General features: G+C 37.4%; 1 pseudogene; it reads left to right on the top strand.

Moving 5' to 3' along the window:
• Window positions 1–820: 820 nt before the first annotated feature.
• The window catches only part of LOC116544646, a 55788-nt pseudogene continuing 37096 nt past the window's right edge, over window positions 821–19512 (top strand).

Raw genomic sequence — 19512 nt, 5'->3', positions numbered from 1 at the left:
TCATTTCAGCCCTTTTGCCCTTCTTTTCTTAGGCAGGAAGTGCTAGCAGAAAGAGCTAGAGAACTGTCACGTCTTTATTGCGTGGTTGCTGATAGGAAGAATTCCTTCCCAGCCTCTGTTACAGTCAGTGTTGCTGTGGCTGTGATAGGGAGTAGCTCTGGAGCAGATTCGTTTTCTCAACCTTTCCCTGCTCTAAGTTGACTTTACACTTGAAGGAAGAAAGGAGTGGAGAGGAAAGCATCCTAGTTGTAGGGATGATCATGCACAAAAAGAGTGATCAAGGACTAAACACAGACTTGAAATAGTTGGTGGCAGTATTTCAGTATTTCAGTCTTTTGTCTTGAATTTTCATAATTTCCCTTTTCCAGTGTTTTCTTTTTCTCTTTATGTGACAAAAGATTTCCAGTTAATCAGTAAATTGGTTTTAGCATTGCAGCCTGCACTGTGTATGCCTTTAGGGCTTCTGTTATATACATCATGCTTGTCCCTGGAGGGATTCCATTCCTTTATGTTCTCTTCTTTTTATTTATCTTCCATTGTTGTAGTGTATCTTTTAAATATTGTCTATTTTAAGATGAATATGTTGAACTGCTTATTGTTCACTGTTTGTTTCAATTGATTTATCCTTGCCAAATTTCTCCATTGGTGGTTTCAGTTTTTCTTGAGGTATTTTGTTTATTCATTTGAAAGACAGGCCTTAATTTTAGCCGTTCTTTGTTGAGAAAGGCATTTGCAATTAAAAACCTTACCCTGGAAATGTTATTTTAGGGGTCTTCAAACTTTACGGTATATGAAATTACCTTGGGAGTGCATGGGAAGTATGACTCATCCTCTTCCTCTGAATCAGAAGTCCTGGAAGGTGGGACTCAGGTATGTGTATTTTTAGCAAGCTCACTAAGTAATTCTGATGCAGAACAAAATATGAAAACTACTGCAGCATTCCTTTTCTTGTTATTCAATTTTATTTTAACAAATTTAAAAATCTAATTATAGATTTTGTGTCTACATTTTGTGAATTGGATCAAAAATAACCACTGTAAAAATCACTCAATACCAAATTTATTATATATTTGAAGTGGCATTTATATAATTGAAAATTTATCTTAAAATTAAATAGAATAAAATCTATCCTAGACGAGTAAAATTTAAACAATTCTGATGAAGGAATAAAGAACCAAAATAACGTCCATGTGTGTTCATATATATGAAAATTTAACATGTGCTAATGATGGCTTATTAAGCATTAGTTGGTTATTTTAAACTATTTAATAAATAGTTTAAAAATAGAGCTGGATAAGTGATTATTTATACTCTTCATTATGGCTAGATTTAAAATTTTGAAGATTTAAAACTTCAAAAAATGAAAGTTTCAGAAAAAAATACAGATGAATTATTTGTATAAATTGGAATGAGGAAGATTTTTCTAATCATGACACAAAGTCAAAAAGCCATACTAGGGAAGATTGATAAATTTGGGAATGTAAAAATTAAATTTTCTATATGACAAAAAACAAAAATAGAAACCAAACCAATATACAACAAAACAAAAGGTGGTAAAAACTATCAAACAAGGAAAATATTTGTCATATCTGGGACAGACAAAAAGACTGCTTTTGATTTCCTCAAACTACACATTGCTTAAAAGTTTGCTAAAAATGGGAGATTTTTTTTGAGATAGTCTCACTCTGTCATTTGTGATAATGATAGTTTTTTAATGATACTTCTAGCTTGGAGTCTCTCATGAGGTTGCCATGGGACTGTAGTCTCTTTGAGGCTTGGCTGGGGCTAGTGGATTTGCTTTCAAAGTGGTTCACTCACATAGTTGTTGCCAGGAGACCTCGGATTCTAGCTATGTAGGCCTCTCCATAGGGCTACTTGAGAGCCATATGGAGTTGCAATGTCTTTTATAACATAACTTCAGAAGTCAGACATTTTGGCCAGGTGCTGTGGCTCACACCCATAATCCTAGCACTTTGGGAAGCTGAGGCAGGTGGCTCTTTTGAGTCTAGGAATGTGAGACTATCCTGGACAACATGGCAAAACCCTGTCCCTACAAAAAATAAAAATTAGCCGGGCATGGTGGCACACACCTGTAGTCCCAGCTATTCATGAGGCTGAGGTGGGAGGATCACTTCAGCCTGGGGAGGTTGAAGCTGCAGTGAGCTATGATCATGCCACTGCACCCAGCCTGGCAGCAGGGTGAGATCCTGTCTCAAAAAAAACCAATCAGACTTCATAATATCTGCAATATCTTATTGGTTACATGAGTGAGTCCTGTTCAGTGTGGGTGGGGGTTATACAAAGTTCTGAATTTCAGGAGATGAGAATCCTTGGTGTTGGCGGGGTGTATTAGCTGGCTGCTTTTATTATTTTTTATGTAACAGGTGGTTGCACAGATGGCCTGGTGTGACTTATTTGCCTGCCGACTGTGAGTCTTTGCGTTAAGTAATTATTTTTGGATTAACTGATTGGAATTATTTTGCTAAATGTCATAAGTTTAAAACTTCTCTTTTTAGTTTTAAATGGTTTGAAACATTGATTCCTGGGCATTAAGACATCAACAAAACTGTGAAGAGACAGGCAATAAAGCCTTTTTTCTTGACTGGGTCGCAGATTTGCTATTTATTTTCTTTTGTTTTACTCAGGACTCTGTTTTTGTTATAACTAGACAATGTGTTTGAAATTTTTAAACTTTTCACACTTTATATAAATTTATTACTCTCTGAAAGTTACTTTGTTAAAATAGCAGATAACTACCAGCTTTCGACTGGGAATTATACGTTTGTATTGAACTTCTGTATTATGAGTTATCTTCTTGGTGTCCGATAACACACCTTTCTGTATCTTTTTTTTTTTGAGATGAAGTTTCGCTCTTGTTGCCCAGGCTGGAGTGCAATGGCACGATCTCAGCTCACCACAACCTCCGCTTCACAGGTTCAAGCAGTGGCATGATGATTGCTCATTGCAGCCTCGACCTGCTCAGCTCAAGCAGTTCTCCTGCCTCAGCCTAATGAGTAGCTGGGACTACAGGAGCACACCACCATGCCTGTCTAATTTGTTGTATTTGTAGAGATGAGGTCTTATTGTGTCACCCAGGCTGGTCCTGAACTCCTGAGCTCAAGCAGTCCTCCCACCTCGGCCTCCCAAAGTGTTGGGATTACAGGCGTGAACCACTGCACCCAGCCAGTATTTTTAATTTAAAGTTACTTTAGCTTTTGATTAGATAGAATCACAACATATGCTTTGTTTTGTAACTAGAAATGAGTCATATCATCTTCTAGCCAAATTAGAATTTACCCTCTGAAGGGAACAACTTTTATCTAATTAAGAAGGGAAATACTAAAGTATGAATCATACTTTAGGTACAGCTACCTATTCACAGAACCTTCTATTTTCAGTAAATATTATATCCTACTTTGAACAAAAATCTCATATTCTTTGTTATCCCTATGTACCAAAGCAGAGGTATTTTAAGCAGTGCCTCTAATAACTAATGCTTATCCTAATTTTCTCATATAAAGATTTCTTAGCTTTTAATACATGAGATAATGAAGTAAAAATATACTGCAAATACCTTTTTCACTTTTCAACCTAATTTTGAAAATGTTTCTCAAATTCAAGCTAATACCTGATAAAGTCATAAATTTAATAAGTTTACTATAGATAATCAAATGTTCATCTTAACCTTAAAGAGAAAGTAGATTAACATTTATAATGTTACTTTGTTTTTAAAGAATAAATTTATACCAGAATCTGAGACTTTTCAAGAGACATATAGTATTATTGTAAAACAAAGTGAGATTCATGAAAACTGATTTTTGGGACATCTCATTGGGGATGTCTCATGCTATGTGAGTTAATAAAGTTGGTTAGTTTCCAAAACAATTATCCAAAAGTTGTAGGAAATTCTATTCTTTGTCACTATTTATAATACAAGAATAAAACAAATTCTCTTAATTGTAAAAATTGTATCAGTTTAGGAAACTTGTAGCTCATTGAGAGTAATGTTTTTTCTTTGAGAATTTCTTTTGGCTGCTAATTCTTGTCATGAATTATAATCTATTATCAGAGATTATTTTAAGAAGGTAGAATTCTGGCTACTTCTGATATCATTTTCTGATATGTGTAAGTTTATGCTTTATTGTTCTCAGTTTTAGAAAATGCATCTAAAATTGTCTGACTAATAAAATCTGTCTTCCTCTTTTTCTTGTTTTTACTTTCTATTATTTATTTTGTATCCCTGTTCCCAATTTGCGTTTAGGTGTACAGGACCAATCAGTGTGCTGGAGAGTTTGCTGTGACATTTCCTCGTACCTATCACTCTGGATTTAACCAGGGCAACAACTTTGCTGAAGCTGTGAACTTCTGTACCACTGACTGGGTCTGTTCTACAGCAAGTGGCTGTTGTACGTCTACTAACCGCCCTATAAATATAATGGAGCTTAGTTGCCATATTTGCTTAGCTGGGTTCAGGGTAGGGTTCATCAGTATTTCAGTGGAGACTGGCATGGCTATTGTAGTTTAGAAAGCTAAGAAGTAGAGTTCCATCACAGTTTTTTTTTTTTTTTTTTTTTTTTTTTTTTGAGATACGATCTCACCTCACTGCAACCTCTGCCTCCCAGGTTCAAACAGTTCTCCTGCCTCAGCCTCCTGAGTAGCTGGGATTACAGGTGTCTGCCACCACACCCGGCTAATTTTTGTATTTATAGTAGAGACAGGGTTTCATCATGTTGGCCAGGCTGGTCTTGAACTCCTGACTTCAGGTGATCCACCTACCTCGGCCTCCCAAAGTGCTGGGATTACAGGCGTGAGCCACCACCCCTGGCCAAGATTTTAGAGTTCTTCTTACCCATTTATTATTCTCCCCATTCTGTTTGATCTTGCTTCCTTCATTTCCATACTTTCCTTTTCCACTTTCCTTCCCTCCATTTCCCTCTTCCCTTCCTTTCCTTCTCTCCTTTGCTTTCCTTCTTTTCTTTAGTTTGTCTCCCTTCTGGTCAGGTGCTCAGAGGAGAGAGATGGTTTGAACTTGTAAATGGTCAGTTGATTCTTTCTGAATCCTTCTTTTCTAAGGGAAGATACAGGTTGGTGCAAAAGTAAAAGCAGCTTTTGCCATTGAAGATATAGGTTGGTGCAAAAGTTCAAAAGTTTTTTTATGCCCTTATGTGGTCCTTCTTCTTGCTCTGTACCACTTTGTGAAACCTATAATTTTTTTTTTTTGCACCAACCTATAATTTTTCTAGCCTTTGCTTTCTCTGAGTATTTTTGGGACTTATTAAGGTGACCAAGCTTATAGAGATAATTTCAAGTATTAATTTTACCATATTTTCAAATATGAAACTCTGTGGTTTTTATAATATTCCTTCATTTTTTTTTTTCTGATAGACAGGTGACTTTACTAGTCTGGCCATTTTATGTTTTTTTCTGTTCTTTTTTTAATTTTAAAAGAGTATGATATTGAGATCTCTGCACTATACTTGTATGTAAATGATAATGCTAGGTAATTGCTATTTTGCTTTTGTATGAAGTAGATAATCAAAAAATATTTAGTGGCTGGTTAAGTTGCATGGGAGAAGATTATACAGTATATTTATGATATACACTGACTATTTTCTTGTATTGGTGCTGTTTTTGTTGCTTCTGTTAACATTTTGGGGAAATTTTTTAATAATATTGGATCTTATGTTTTCTGCAGGCACCGTAATTTATTAAGTTCCATCATTAACCATATAGAGATTAGTTTTGTTTCCTTCGCTAATGAGTAAAATGATACAATGAATTATCTCCCGCCAATAGTTTTGCTTGATAAAGTAATTTTGAACCTTTTTCTTATTAGGCTTTGGATACAGCATAATTTAGCAAGAACAAGACTAGGCTTAGGATTTTTGCCTTGGGCCTGAGCTCGGTGTCTAAAAATTCAGCCAACATTTATTGACTGTTTGTGATTTACATCTTAATTGGCTAGGTATAGGGTAGAAAATGGGAGGATTTAGATAGGAGGTGGAGATGGTTTCTGCTGTTCCCATTCTTACTATTGCTGATGTTTGACCTTGGGCAGCTTTTAAAATTTCAGTGGGCCTAAGTTTTTTAGCTGGTATGTAAAGATGCTAACAGATTCATTTAATAACCTCAGACAAGTTAGAGGATATGTGTGGAGGCCCTTGACACTCTTTAGAAGAAGGGTATAATATAAATTACAAGTTATAGCAATTTTACCTCTGGAATAAATTAATGGGACTAATTTTTATAAGTTACAATGGGTAATCAGTTCTGTTTTATGTGGCTTCCTCACATATTACTATAAGAACTGTAAATCCCAAAGTATGATTTTTTTCTTCTACTTGTTTCTGTATTAAGGCTATGTGAGAAATATTTAAAGAGTACATATTTAATATATGAAAGAGTTGTGTGTTAATAGACAAAATGATTGTGAATCATAAGTTCAATATGTATTATATATATATATGTATATATATATACTTTTTCCTTGAGAAAGATTTTTCTTTGAAGAGTATGGAAACACAGCATAATTCAAGTTTTTTCTTTGAAGAGTGTGGAAACATAATTCAGAGATAATTCAGAGATAGCCTTATTTTTCTGTGATTCCTCTGATTCCTTTCTGCCTTTCTCAAACTATACATGAATTCTACAGTTATTAAAGACCCATTTTTTATTTTTTCTCTTTTATATTACAAATCCAAACAAAACTCCTTTAGCTATCTAAGTTCTTGTGCCTGAGCATAGGAAAGAAGTTGAAGTTGGAGTCCATATCTAAGTGTAGAGCATTGCTATTGTCATAATTTGGCTTATATCTTGATAATTATGGAAATTTTCAAAATTTATTTTAAAGGATGTATCTTTTCATTTATGAAAAGTGATCATTTTGTCATTTCATTTTATAGTTTTACTTCTTTGAATTATCTTTCTGCCAGGCTTGTTATTTAAAATAATTTCTAGATGCTAAAATCTAAATCATCTTTTGTTTTGATTTTTGCAAAAAAAATTAAAAGTCAGTCAGTGTAAATTACTTATTACTTTCTCCCTCTTTTCTTTCTTTCTTTTTCTTCTAATAACTTCTGTTCTTTTTGTTCTGTGGAAATTTGAGTGCTGAATACTTCTACTTAACTCTTTTTGGCCTGAACTTATTTATTTATTTATATTTACAATATTTTTCTTTTCCTTGTAAGGGCAGGCTTATGTTAAACTTCTCTTAAAGAGTTTGCTGCCTCATTTATATACCAAAGAACTCCTTCTTCTTGAGGTACCATAAATAGAAAATTAGCAGTTTAGGCCAGAAATTTAGCATCTCAGATTATGGAAATTTTCTGTAGGAAAACCTTTGAAATTCTGGCTGGGTCATACAGGGTTAATATTTACAATTAATATAATATTGCCTCTTATATTTAAACGGATTTGTTGTTCTGTCTTCTTTCTAATAAAAGGGAGGACCTGGAGGGCAAGTAGTGGTTCTGTTGCTGGATTTGTTATAAGCGAGATATTTAATTTGGAAATCTCATTTTCAGTTACCCATTGGACCTCAATGTGTAAATCATTACCGACGCCTAAGGCGCCATTGTGTCTTTTCACATGAGGAACTTATGTTCAAGATGGCAGCAGATCCAGAATGCTTAGATGTGGGGCTGGCTGCCATGGTCTGCAAATAATTGACTCTCATGACTGAAGAAGAAACACGATTAAGAGAGTCTGTTGTGTAGATGGTGAGTTTACTGAGCACATTTTCTATTTTTGATACTGCTTATGTGATATACTAAATAAACCTATAGTTAGAATTTTCGTCTCTGATCCCCTAGGAGTTGAACATAAAAATCACTTATTTGGAGAAGATTTTGTATTTTTATAATTTCCATATTGGTTTCTTCAAATTAAAAATGTTTTAGGAATTTTATCATCTCTAGATTTTTAAAACTGAAGTCCTGTCAGAATTTCTTAGGTACATAGTTACCTTTTAAATCTTCTACATACAGTGTTAATTGTTTAAACAAGAAAATTTGAATTGTTTTTTCCTCAGCTTTATGTTGAATAAGTTACGTTTCTGGCAATTACAGACTGTCAGTTTGATTAATCTTTTCCCCTTGCCTTTAAGTAATTTGATGAATAGGAAGGATGGAATAACCAAGAGTTGGGTTTTGAATGCTTAGAATGAGCTAAGCATCATTACATTGAACTGGGAAATATATGAGAAAATGTGTGCCTTCAGCATCATCTTGGCCTGTTCCCTCTAATATTTCCTACATAACTAGCTAGCTTCATTAGGTTTACACCATGCTCCTCCTGTTTTTGTATCATGTCCCTCCTCCCTCTCTGCCTGATATTCTATGTTTTTAAAATAGATTTGTTGAAGCATAATTGACCTGTAATAAACTGCATGTGTTTATAGTATACAATTTGATAAGTTTTGACTGTGTATATACCCCTGAAACCATTGGTACAATCAAGATAATGACTATATCACCCCCAAAAGTTTTTTATGCCTATATGTGGTCTTTCCTTCTTGCTCTGTACCACCTTTGTGAAAGATGGGTTCTCTCTCTGTCACCAAGGCTGGAGTGCAGTGGCACAATCATAGCTCACTGCAGCTTCAAACTCCTGGTCTCAAACAATCTTCTCACCTCAACCTCTGGAATAGTTGGGGCTGCAGGTGCATGTTACCATGTCCATCTAATTTTTTAAATTTTTTGTAGAGGTGGAACCTTGCTTTGTTACCTAGGCTGGTCTCAAACTCCTGGCTTCAAGGGGTCCTCCTGCCTTGGCCTCCCAAAGTGTAGAGATTTCAGGCATGAGCCACCATGCCTAGCCACCCTGTGCCGCCTTCTTCTCCTCTTGCCCTGAATCCCCAAGAAACCGCTATTCTTTCTTTGCTTATTTTTTGGAGAATTTTATTTAAATCGAATGATACAACTATACTTTTACAGTCTAATTTCTTTTGGTCAGCATAATTACTTTGAGACTCATCCATATTGTTGCATGTACTAATACTATTTTTTTTTTTTTGAGGCGGAGTCTCATTCTGTCACCCATGCTGGAATGCAGTGGCACAATCTTGGCTCATTGCAACCTCTGCCACCTGGGTTCAAGCGATTCTCCTGCCTCAGCCTCCCAAGTAGCTGGAATTACAGGAATGCGCTACTATGCCCAGCTAATTTTTGTATTTTTAGTAGAGACAGGGTTTTACCACATTGGCCAGGCTTATCTTGAACTCCTGAACTGAAGTGATCCACCTGTCTCAGCCTCCCAAAGTGCTGGGGTTACAGGCGTGAGCCACTGTACCCAGCCTGCATGTACTAATACTTTATTCCTTTTTATTGCTCACTAGTTTTCTTTTGAATAGATATACCACAATTTGTTTGTCCTTTCACTTGTGGATGGACATTTGGATTGTTTACATTTTTTGGCTGTTAGAAATTAAATTGCTCTGGACATTTGTGTACAGCTTTTTGCATGAACATATGTTTTCATTTATCTCTAGTAGATACTAGGAGTGGAATGGTCAGATCATATAGTATGTATATGTTTAATATTTTCTAAAAAACTATGAAACCATATTCCAAAATGGTGGTACCATTTTACATTTGCGCCAGCAGTGTATAAGAGAGTTCCAGTTGCCTTACATCCTCACCCACACTTGGTATAGTTAGTCTTTTCAACTTTAGACATTCTAATAAGGTTGTAGTGGTATTTCATTATTTAATATTCCCACTTTATACTTGTGTTCTTTGTTTGTTTGTTTTTGAGAAGGAGTCTTACTCTGTTGCTCAGACTGGAGTGCAGTGGCATGATCTCGGCTCGCTGCAACCTCCATCTCCCAGGTTCAAGTGATTCCCCTGCCTCAGCCTCCCAAGTAGCTGGGATTACTGGCATGTGCCACCTTGCCTGGCTAATTTTGTATTTTTAGTAGAGATGGGGTTTCACCACGTTGGTCAGGATGGTCTCGAGCTCTTGACCTCAAGTGATCCTCTTGCTTTGGCCTCCCAAAGAATTGGGATTACAGGCATGAGCCACTGTGCCTGGCCTATACTTGTATTCTTAAAAGTTATATATTGATTATATATTTATTTAAAATGGGATTCCTTTTCTCATTGCTTAGAGTCTTTCTTTTGAATTTTGAAATTTTAAGTACATTGGTGGAGACTCCTGAAATATGGTTTTGTGATACGTCCTCAGTATTTCAGATTTAACCTGAATGGGACATTATTTTCCTTGTCCTTTGATAATTTGAATGCCACATCTTCCTGATCCTCTACCATGTTTCTTTTGTGATACCTTGATCAAATAACATACCTTCTGCCTGTGCCCTTATTCAGTTACTTATCCTTGCCCTCTCTTTGTGTTACGGACTTGTCTTTTCTATTTTAAGAAAAGTTTTCATTTTATCTTTTACTGAAAATCTTCAGTGGTTTTCCCGTGGTCAGCACTCTAATGTCCTCTTTCTCCCTTCATCATCATTGTTATTCTGTTTCCATCATACTTTCAAAGATCTCAGAGTTCACCAGTGACACACTTTATTGCCAAATTCATTGGTTTCTTTTGGTGTCTTCCATCCCCATGACCTCTTTATTGCATTGTATGTTGCCGCTTTGGTTTCTTTCCCTAACATTTGTTCTACTGTTTTTTCAGTCTCTTTGATTATATTTGCCCATCATTTCTAGTTCATTCTCCTTATCTCCCCAACAATGTGTGCAGAGTTCAACTTTTCACTGTTTATTGTTGTTATTTTGTTCTGTTTATGTAAGAATTCTCATCTATTCTTAGAGTCTTAAGTCTTTCAGCTTTTACCTTGTGGTTTCAGCTCTTCTTAAAGTTTCCTCCTATTATATGTAAACGCAGGAATTATTGTCTCTTTGAAAGAGGCAGTATCCAGCCACTCATTTGTAATCCGTGCTTCCAACATGTGTATTGCACACTTCTATTTAGATTTATCATCTCGGTCGCAGCATCTGAAACAGAAAATCTCTTTCCTTTCCACCTTTCACAAACCACTTTTCTTTCCTAATTGCCTCATCTAAGTTGGTACAATGACCATCATGTAAAAACTTGTGTGAACCTGACTCACCTGTTTCCTTTTTTGGCAGGGGCTGGAGTCTCACTCTGCCACCCAGGCTGGAGTGCAGTGGCATGATCTCAGCTCACTGCAACCTCCATCTCCTGAGTTCAAGCAATTCTCCTGCCTTAGCTTCCTGAGTAGCTGGGATTACAGGCATGAACCTTGCTCTGCTAATTTTTGTATTTTTAGTAGAGACAGGGTTTCACCATGTTGGCCAGGCTAGTCTTGAACTTCTGACCTCAAGTGATCTGCCTGCCTTGGCCTCCCAAAGTGCTGGGATTATAGGTGTGAGCCATCACACCTGGTCTCATTTCCTTCATAGTTATCTGTTACTTAGTTTTTTTGTACGATTTATTTATTTATTTGAGACAGAGTCTCACTCTGTCACCCAACTTGGAGTGCAGTGGCACGATCTCAGCCTCATTTCTTTCATAGTTATCTGTTACCTACTTTTTTATTTATTTGTTTGTTTATTTATTTATTTGAGACAGAGTATCACTCTGTTGCCCAGGTTGCAGTGCAGTGGCATAATCGTGGCTCACTGCAATCTCTACCCCTCAGGTTCAAGCGATTCTGCGTCAGCCTCCTGATTAGTTAGGGTTACAAGCGTGTGCCACCACATCTGGCTGATTTTTGTGTTTTTAGTAAAGATAAGGTTTCACCATGTTGACCAGGCTGGTCTTGAACTCCTGACCTCAGGTGATCCACCTACCTCAGCTTCCCAGGGTGGTGGGATTACGGGTGTGAGCCACCACACCAGGCCTGTCACTGACTTTTAAGTTTTTCGTTGGCACTGTCTCTCATCACTCTCCCTTGCCGCCTTTTTTTCTTACTGCTACACCATCCGGTTCCATTCCTTAATTTGCTCACCTGGCTTATTTCAAATAGCCTTTTTTTGGTTTTTGCTTTTTTGGGACTGTGTTTTGCTCTGCCACCTAGGCTGGAGTGCAGTGGTGCAGTCTTGGCTCACTGCAACCTCTGCTTCCTGGGTTTGAGTGATTCTCCTGCCTCAGCCTCCCGAGTAGCTGGGACTACAGGCACGTGCTACTACTCCCAGCTAATTTTTTGTATTTTTAGTAGATACAGGGTTTCACTATGTTGGCCAAGCTGGTCTCGAACTCCTGGACTTAAGTGATTCGTCCACCTTGGCCTCCCAAAGTGCTGCGATTATAGGTGTGAGCCACTGCACTTGGCCTCAACCTTTTAATTTGCATTTCTAGCTTTTTTCTTCTCTCCATTCCCTGCTTATTTATGATTTTCTAAGGTATATTCTCAGGAATATAAGCTTTGTAATATTTTAGAAGGTATTATAAGAAAAAATCATTCTGTGTCTAGAAAAGTTTAGAAAATGGCAGGCTAAGATAAATGGATGTATTTAAAATATTGATGTTAGCTTCATTTAAGACTGGAAAAGTGAAAGAATGATGAATTCTAGTTTGGGTACAAAAAATAAGGGGACCTAAAATAATGTGAAATATATACTTTTCCAGTTTTCAGGATTTTAAAATTACTTGAAAGGCATAGGAAAATTAATGGTAAAAATTAATAAAAAAATATAGGCCAAGAAAAAGAAAGATAATTGGATCTTTACTGCAAAACTTCTGATTCTTTAATATGCTGGTGTTCACTGTTAATCTGTAAAGTGGGAGGGATATAATCCATAGTAGTTTCCAAAAAAAAAATTTTCCCCTAGTTTTTTTTTTTTTTTTTTTTTTTTTCCAGTAGAGACTGTCTTCAGGCTGGTCTTGAACTTGTTGGCCCAGTCAATCCTCCCACTTAAGTTTCCCAAAGTGCTAAGATTACAGGTGTGAGCCACTACACCTTGAACAAAGAAATTTATTTTTTCCAGAGTATCTTTTAGGATCTGTGATCCTTGGATTTCACTTTGGGAAATTGTGTAACATTTCTTGAAGCCCCCACAACTTTCTCAGTGGCCATATTAGCATTTCCCTTCAGAACAGCATTGCTAGTTGTTCTGAAGCTGAGTAAATTCTTGCAGTGCATTTTGATACTATTTTTACGTTAAAATAATTTTTAAAGAAAATTCTAAATGCCAGTATGAGAAAATAGAAAGATATGAGAATATGGCCAGCAGACATCTAGATTAAACTGATATGAGAAACAATGTATGATGAAAGACCAGAGTTGTGTCTGCCAGTGAATAAATTATGAGGTTCCTACCTTGTTTAAGTGAAGAGAGTTTGCTTTATTACAGAATTGGGTTTACAAGTAACTTGCTCAATCAAGTAAGCAGCAACTGTATATAGTAAATGGAGGTGTTGGGTAAAATATACTTCATACACTCTTACATTCTTTTTTTTTTTTTGAGACAGAGTTTTACTCTGTCACTCAGGCTGGAATGCAGTGGTGTGATCTCAGCTCACTGCAACCTTTGCCTCCCAGGCTCAAGCCATTCTCCTGCCTCAGCCTCCTGAGTAGCTGGGACTATAGGTGTGCACTACCACACCTGGCTAATTTTTGTATTTTTACCAGAGACAGGGTTTTGCCATGTTGGCCAGGCTGATCTCAAACTCCTGACCTCAGGTGGCCCACCCACATTGGCTTTCCAAAGTGTTAGAATTACAGGCGTGAGCCACCACGCTTGGCCCGCTCTTGCATTCTTAAACTGGCATACTGAATTTAGCTTAACTTTCTTTTTGATGTCATGCTGATGTTATATTTTGATTTGTACAATTTACTTTATAGTTCTTTGTCCTTACATATGTTTGTGTATATCAATATACACTTTTGGATCATAGATTACTAATTTATTTTGCTCAAGGATGTAATTGGGAAGAACTTCTGGAGTGCAGCCAGCCACCCCAAAAAATGCCTCGTAATTACAATTTTCTTCCTTCCTCTCAAAAAACCATCCTGACTTTTGTGGTAATCACGTTTCTTTTTTTTAGAGACAAGGTCTTGCTGTGTCACCTGGGCTTGGAGTGCAGCGGTACTGTCCTAGCTCACTGCAGCCTGGCCTCAAGCCTTCCCTCCTTAGCCTCCTGAGTAACTTGGACTATGGGCATGAACCACCATGCCTGGCTAATGTTTAAAACTTTTTTTGTAGGGATGGAGTCTCACTTTGTTTCCCTGGCTGGTCTCAGATCCCTGGCTTCAAGCAATCCTTCCACCCTGGCCTCCTAAAATGCTGGGATTGTAGCCATGAGCCACTGCACCCAGCCCACATTTCTTTACAGTTTTTGTCACTCAAATGTGCATCCTTAGATACCAAACTTTAATCTTGCCCATTGAATACAATTTAGTAATGATTACTTTTAGGAAGTATTTTGATTTTGTGTCATTGTACCTTTCATGTTTATGCCTTAAGTCAGAGATTTGTCTGTAGAAAAAAATGTAGTAACTTAAGTTTTTTGATATTTCACTAGATCAAGACTAGAAAGACTTGATCTAGTGAAATAAATTATATTTCAGGGTGTCCTGTGTCAGAAGAAGAAGTGTTTGAACTTGTTCCAGATGATGAGCGACAGTGTTCGGCATGCAGAACCACATGTTTTCTCTCTGCTCTCACATGTTCCTGTAATCCTGAGCGGCTTGTATGTCTCTGCCATCCAACTGATCTGTGCCCCTGCCCCATGCAGAAGAAATGCCTTAGGTATCCAAAAGTATCTCGTAAAACTTCCATAACCTTTTTTTTTTTTTTTAAACCAAGTCTTAGTGTTGTTTTTACTTATTCCCTTCCTTTTCTTTGGACTTCTCAACTTCTCTGTCTACTTCTAGGCTTGAAGACCAGTCCTTTAAATTTGGCCCTAAGCTTGCCAACTGAAATTAGTTTATCAGTTGATTTCACATGTTCCTTATCTCCATGCATTAAAAGCTGTGGGCTGCTTTGATTTTCTTTTTATGTGAACTGAGATCCCATTCCCTTGGCCATTGTATTTTCCTGAAGATGATTATACTTAAAACTTTATTTTCAAGTTATTGTTGGTTTTTGAGATTTTTATTTCTGTGTGTTTGTGTGTGTGTGTGTGTGTTTGGTAGACATCACTAGCCATTAGAAGACCCCCCTTCTCTGCTGTCTGGTGTAAAAGTCAGGGCACAGTCCTATGACACTTGGGTCAGTCGTGTTACAGAAACATTGTCTGCTAACTTCAACCACAAAAAGGTTAAACTTCCTTCTTTTGCATGTGTATACTGAAATGATTGTCACTTTAAAAGAGGGCTTGTTTAGTTTTATGTTTTTTCCCTCCATAAAAGAAAAATCCTAGGCTTCCTTTGAGATTTGAGACTAATGGGTTGTTGAATATAAACTTAATTTTCTATTTGAGAATCTTCTTTTAAATAAAGCTGATATAAAATGGGATGGACATCTAACTTGCAGTGAATTTATCATATATGTTGGGAATCCACTATTATCAGTGAGACTAACAAGAAAGACTTCTTTGGAAAGAGAAATTTATTTTCTTTTTTAGGCCCTTTCTGAGAGAAACTGTTTATAGGGATTATAAATGGGCACCTGGTCATTAGCTTTTATTGTGTTGATGAGATTTTCACAGCGGTTTGTTTTTACTAATTATCATGTTTCTAGTAGGTTGGTGACTCACTTGAGTGAGATTGCTAAAGATTTTAGAATGGCTTTTTGTGTTTATGGTCATAGCATATGGCTTTTTATTTATTTTTACAGATTTGATTGAATTGCGAGTAATGCTGGAAGATGCTGAGGATGGCAAATACCCAGAGAATGATCTCTTTCTAAAACTCAGGGATGCTGTAAAAGAAGCTGAGACCTGTGCTTCTGTGGCTCAGCTGCTTCTGAGCAAAAAGCAGAAACACAGGTAAACCTAAGAAGAGTTTAATTATCCAGTATTTTCTTATTTTCTTGTTTCTTTCAGAGTAAAAGCCAAAATTGTATTTGGCCTGTGAAGCCTAACACGATCTTTGACTTCTTGTGGCCATGTCTCTAGATTCCCAGTTAATGCTCCAGTTTTATCTCCTAGTGTTCTCCCTTCTTTCCTGCCCCAGCCTGCAGTGTTCTTTCTCTTGCTGTTCTTCACACATAGCAGGCACATTTTTTCTTAGGACTTCACCCTCTCTCTTTACTCTGCTTGTTATCTTCCCACCATATCCAGGTGGCTTGTTTGTTCCCTTACCTCTTTGAAGCCTTTGTTTTCAAATGTCACTCTGTTGGAGAGGGCTTTTCTCACAATCCTTTATGAAATTTCAATCCTCTTACCTTCTTTCATGCGTTGTTTTTCTCCTAGCTTTGTCACCTCCTGCTATACAAATCTACTTATTTTATTTATTACCTGTCTTCTCTGTTCTTCCTTATCCCCCACTAGAATGTACACAATATTAGAATATCAGAGGATTTTCTTTTCATTGCTATATTTCTTGTTCTTAGAACAATGCCTGACACATAGTTGTGCAATAAATATTTGTAAATGAATAAATAAATTGAGACTATAGGCTGAAGGCAGGTGGCAGCAAAGGGTAACCTTGATGGATGCTGAGGAGGTTGTTAAGGAGCATAGAAGTATGCACCCTTGATATAATTTAATTCATAAATATTAAATTTTCTGTTTAAATTTGTTGTAGTAATTCCAACACATTTTTTTTTTGTCTGAGTGGCTTGTCTATAGCAGTTCACTTTGGGTTTTTAAATTACTTTGTAGATTTTTAATCTGCCATTTTGTTAGAGAACTTTTCTTAGAGACATTCATCAGTGGCCCTTAACTTGTCACTGATTCAATGTCCCCACTTGGAAAACCTAGTAAAATTTTTTTTTTTTTTTTTTGAGACGGAGTTTCACTCTTGTTACCCAGGCTGGAGTGCAATGGCGCAATCTCGGCTCAGCGCAATCTCGGCTCACCACAACCTCCGCGTCCTGGGTTCAGGCAATTCTCCTGCCTCAGCCTCCTGAGTAGCTGGGATTACAGGCACGCGCCACCTTGCCCAGCTGATTTTTTGTATTTTTAGTAGAGACGGGGTTTCACCATGTTGACCAGGATGATCTCGATCTCTTGACCTCGTGATCCACCTGCCTCGGCCTCCCAAAGTGCTGGGATTACAGGCGTGAGCCACCGCGCCTGGCCAAACCTAGTAAAATTTTAAGATCCCTATTAGAAAAATCATATACACACAAAATTTTGAAACACTTTCACAGGGTTCATTGTTACCAAAGGCAGGTTAAAGGCTCTTGTTTCACATTTTAACCTTCTTGAAATACAGGATTCAGTTTTAACAATGAACTTAATATTCCAACTATGAGGAATTTATGTCGTGTTTGAAATGTTTAATACTTGCAGATTGAAGAAATTGTAACTTGGAGAGTTGGCTCTTTGGATTATTAACTGAAGAACTTAAAAACTGTTTTGAAGTGGTCACCATTGCGATATAATCCCTCAAACACTAGGATTCTAGGATTGCTTAGGTTTGAATTCTAAAGAGACTAGGAGCCCTTTTGATATCAGAATGACTAAATTTTTCTTACTTATATCTCAATATTATTTCACATCAGACAGAGCCCAGATGGTGTGAGGACTCGGACCAAACTGACAGTGGAAGAATTGAAGGCCTTTGTCCAACAACTTTTTAGTCTTCCGTGTGTCATCAGCCAAACTCGGCAAGTGAAGGTGGAGTATTACATGCTTTTTTGGGTAATGCCCTTTGAGACATGGGCTGCTGTTCTGGGTTTCACAGAATGGTATGTCTAAACTAGTTTTTTGCTTCGATTTTTTTTTTCTCACATGTGTGCTGCTATTTGAGGTTTTTCAGTAGGCAGTTTTTTGGTTTTGTTCTTAGCCATTATTCCCCATTTAAAATTCTGGAAGTAAGGCTGGTATTAAATTAGTTTTTTCTGTTTTAATTTTAGTTTAGAACCCCCATTTAACATAGATGTAATTGAAATGCAAAAAATTAGTTAAAATAATCTGCATGTATCAGTGTTACTAATATATGAGCTTTTAAAAATGCAGATTTCTGAAATTACAAGCACCCTGATGGCTTAATGAATATGTAAAATCTTAAAAGTATGTATCAAATACATTAATCTGCACAGTTGATGATCTTTTGATAGTTTGGGGTGTTTTTGTGTTTTGGGAGTGGGTAGGAAGTCTAAAATAGTTTTTTCTTTCTTTCTTTTTTTTTGAGATGGGAGTCTTACTCTGTTGCCCAGGCTGGAGTGCAATGGCACAATCTCGGCTCATTGCAACCTCTGCCTCCTGGGATCAAGTGATTTTCCTGCCTCAGCCTCCCAAGTAGCTGGAATTACAGGAATGTGCCACCGTGCCCAACTAATTTTTGTATTTTTAGTAGAGGTGGGGTTTTGCCATGTTGGCCAGGCTGGTCTTAAACTCCTGACCTGAAATGATCTGCCTACCTCGACCTCCCAAAGTGCTGGGATTACAGACAGGAGACATCACGCCCAGCCTACAATAGTTTTTTTTTTTTTTTTTTTTTTTTTTTTTTTTTTTTTTTTTTTTTTTGTTGAGACAGAGTTTTGCTCCTGTTGCTCAGACTAGAGTGCAGTGGTACGATCTTGGCTTACCGCAACCTCTGTCTCCTGGATTCAAGCAATTCTCCTGCCCTAGCCTCCTGAGTAGCTGGGATTACAGGCACATGCCACCACACCTGGCTAATTTTGTATTTTTAGTAGAGACGGGGTTTCTCCATGTTCGTAAGGCTGGTCTCAAACTCCCGACCTTAGGCGATCTGCCTGCCCTGGCCCCTCAAAGTACTGAGATTACAGGCATGAGCCACGTGCCCGGCTGCCTAAAATAGTTTTTATCAAGGTTACCAACTTGTAAAATCTGGTGTCAGTTGTGTTCTTGTCTTGTTCCATTTCATAAGAGCATTTTGATAGTTGACTACTCTTTCTGTTCTTGAAGCCTCTGTGAACCACACTTTCTGGGTTTTTTCTTAGCTCATTGACAGTTCTTCTCTTAAGTCATCTTTGCTGCTTGTTTTCTCTTTGGCTTGACTTCTAAGTGTTGGAGTATATTAGGAGTCTCAGCCCTTTCTTCAGGTGTACCCACTTCTGATACCTTATTTGCTCAGTGACATTAAATATCACCTATATCCTGTTGATTCCCACATCTCTAGCACTGGGTGCCTTTTTTTCCTACAGACTTGTATGTCCAGCTGTATACTCTGCATTTCCATTTGGTAGACTAAAAGGCATCTTAAAGGGCTTTCTTTTTTTTTTGAGACAGGATCTAGCTCTGTCACCCAGGCTGGAGTATAGTAGTATGGTCTTGGCTCACTGTAACTTCCACTTCCCAGGCTCAAGCCATCCTCCCACCTCAGTCTCCCAAGTTGCTAGGCCTACAGGTGCACACTACCACACCTGGCTCATTTTATATGTTTTGTAGAGATGAGGTTTCGCCATGTTGCCCAGGCTGGTCTCAAACCTGAGCTCAAGCAGTCCTCTTGCTTTGACCTTCCAAAGTGTTGGGATTACAGACATGAGCCACCACACCCAGCCTTAAAAGCCT

This window comes from Sapajus apella, unplaced genomic scaffold (assembly GCF_009761245.1).
Source record: "Sapajus apella isolate SASKATOON/1434 unplaced genomic scaffold, GSC_monkey_1.0 scaffold225, whole genome shotgun sequence".
Lineage (NCBI taxonomy): Eukaryota > Metazoa > Chordata > Mammalia > Primates > Cebidae > Sapajus > Sapajus apella.
This window is presented reverse-complemented; position numbering and strand designations above follow the sequence as displayed.